Below are 2,902 nucleotides of genomic sequence, written 5' to 3'. Positions count from 1 at the left end.
CAATATCGAATTTGACCTTCGTTTGTCTGATCCCTACCAACATTGCGCCCCGCATCAAGATCATTCTAGGCTTCCCGAGTTAAGCTGTTGACAGACAGACAGACATACACGCTTAAAACATAACTTCTGGCGAAGGTAAGTATGATATTACCTGTACATGTGTATCCATCTCCCTCATACCCAGTGTTACACGTACAGTCCTGACCGGTCCCAGGAGCTGCGACGTCTGCACAGGCAGCATTGGCATCGCATGGGTCGCCAGCACATCCATCGATATCTGCAGAAGAAAAGGTAAATGTGGCCACGATGGGAATAGTGTGATGCATCAACTAGTACATACTCCGAAATTGATATTAAAAAAAACTGCAACTATGGACGTATTATTATTATTCAGATTCAAGAACTACAATTGTCACGTGGCCAGTGGTGAATAAAATGTTTGTACTTAAAGGTAAAAATTTAAAGAATAAAATAATCATTTCTTCACATTACCAAAAACTTACCAATGCATTGAAAACCATTATCATATAGCCAGGCGCCGTGGACCAATCAGAAGGCCCCGTTCCATGTTGGTTATGACGCAGTAACATATAGATTCCGGCCAGGCCGGTGTGTTCGCTCCTTCTGATTGGTCAGAATGAATCGACACCGGCAGTGTCGATGCAAATCGACACCGGTGGCGGTGTCGATTCGTTCTGACCAATCAAAATGAGTAATGCACACAGGAAAGTAAGGGATATGCAGGCATTGGCCAATCAAAACGAGCGAAACATATGCCAGAGCAGAGGGAATAAGTACAGGCTCCTTCTGTTAACATTGGTAATGAGTTTTGTTCTAAAAAACCAAAGACTGCACTGTTTCGAATATTCTCTGTGGAACTTTTGGTTTCAAAATGCAATCTGTAATCTCCTTACAAATTTATGTACCATGGAACAAATGTGAATTTTCAGAAATTCGACAACGGAATTCACACTGTATAGTACCAAGGGATCTATGCGTCATACAGGAGTTTGCAAGTTTGGGTAGGCTATATGATAATAACGTTGATGGCCCGCCTGTTCCTCGGTGTACATGGTGTCATAACGCCTAGTCCTTTGCTATAACCACCTCATAAAACAACCTCGTTCGCTTCGCTCACTCGGTGGTTTCATGGTTTCATTCGGTGGTTATAGCAAAGGACCACGCGTTATGACACCATGTACACCTCGGGGCGGGTCATTAACCCTTAATTAAAATATGTCAGCAACATCCCTTATTGACCGCTGTTCACAAACACATAAACAAATACGTGCATAAATATGCACACTGACACATACACGCATGCAAAATTACACATAATAAAGAGAAACATATTACCTGTACAAATAATGTATCCATCTCCCTCATACCCAGTGTTACACGTACAGTCCTGACCGGTCCCAGGAGCTGCGACGTCTGCACAGGCAGCGTTGGCATCGCACGGGTTGGGATCGCAGCCATCGATATCTGCGAAACAAAAAACAAATGTAGGCACAATGGAAATGGCTTGCTACGTAAATTAGAAAATAATCCAACGTTCACAAATGTATTCCAAGCATGGGTTTAAACAGAACTCATACGTACAATTGTCCAGTAACCAGAGTTTTGTAAATCTAACAGTGACCTAACAATCTAATCGTTTTACATATTGCCAACATTCATCAACACCCTGGACATGATAAAGTGCATTGCAGCTTCCCTTATTATTCTTTGTTCACAAACACACACACTATTACACACAATGAAGAATTATATTACCTGTACATGTGTACCCATCTCCCTCATACCCAGTGTTACACGTACAGTCCTGACCGGTCCCAGGAGCTGCGACGTCTGCACAGGCAGCATTGGCATCGCACGGGTCGCCAGTACATCCATCGATATCTGCAAAAACAAAGGTAAATATGTGCATTGGAAATTAGTTTTGCTGCAATACCTTAGGAAGCCACTAGGGTCTCAATATCAAATTTGACCTTCGTTTTCCTGATCCCTACCCACCTACCAAATATCATCAGGATCATTCAAGGCTTCTCGAGTTAAGCTGTTAACAGACAGACAGACACGCTCAAAACATAACTTCTGGCAAAGGTAAGTATGATATTACCTGTACATGTGTATCCATCTCCCTCATACCCAGTGTTACACGTACAGTCCTGACCGGTCCCAGGAGCTGCGACGTCTGCACAGGCAGCATTGGCATCGCACGGGTCGCCAGTACATCCATCGATATCTGCAAAAACAAAGGTAAATATGTGCATTGGAAATTAGTTTTGCTGCAATACCTTAGGAAGCTACTAGGGTCTCAATATCAAATTTGACCTTCGTTTTCCTGATCCCTACCCACCTACCAAATATCATCAGGATCATTCAAGCTTCTCGAGTTAAGCTGTTAACAGACAGACAGACACGCTCAAAACATAACTTCTGGCGAAGGTAAGTATGATATTACCTGTACATGTGTATCCATCTCCCTCATACCCAGTGTTACACGTACAGTCCTGACCGGTCCCAGGAGCTGCGACGTCTACACAGGCAGCATTGGCATCGCACGGGTCGCCAGTACATCCATCGATATCTTCAAAAACAAAGATAAATATTTGCATTGGAAATTGGCTTTGCTGCAATACCTTAGGAAGCCACTAAGTCTCAATATCGAATTTGACCTTCGTTTTCCTGATCCCTACCCACATACCAGGTAAGCATCAGGGTCATTCAAGGCTTCTCGAGTTAAGCTGTTAACAGACAGACAGACACGCTCAAAACATAACTTCTGGCGAAGGTAAGTATGATATTACCTGTACATGTGTATCCATCTCCCTCATACCCAGTGTTACACGTACAGTCCTGACCGGTCCCAGGAGCTGCGACGTCTGCACAGGCAGCA

General features: G+C 43.6%; 1 long non-coding RNA gene across 1 annotated transcript; it reads right to left on the bottom strand.

The window, feature by feature from the left end:
- Positions 1-254: 254 nt before the first annotated feature.
- Positions 255-1,836, bottom strand: LOC118420572. The gene is made up of 3 exons (XR_004831752.1): positions 1,777-1,836; positions 1,357-1,485; positions 255-277 (listed from the first exon to the last, which is right to left on the bottom strand). It is a non-coding gene; the product is annotated as an uncharacterized LOC118420572 (long non-coding RNA).
- Positions 1,837-2,902: the final 1,066 nt, after the last annotated feature.

This window comes from Branchiostoma floridae, chromosome 8, assembly GCF_000003815.2.
Source record: "Branchiostoma floridae strain S238N-H82 chromosome 8, Bfl_VNyyK, whole genome shotgun sequence".
Taxonomy (NCBI): domain Eukaryota; kingdom Metazoa; phylum Chordata; class Leptocardii; order Amphioxiformes; family Branchiostomatidae; genus Branchiostoma; species Branchiostoma floridae.
This window is presented reverse-complemented; position numbering and strand designations above follow the sequence as displayed.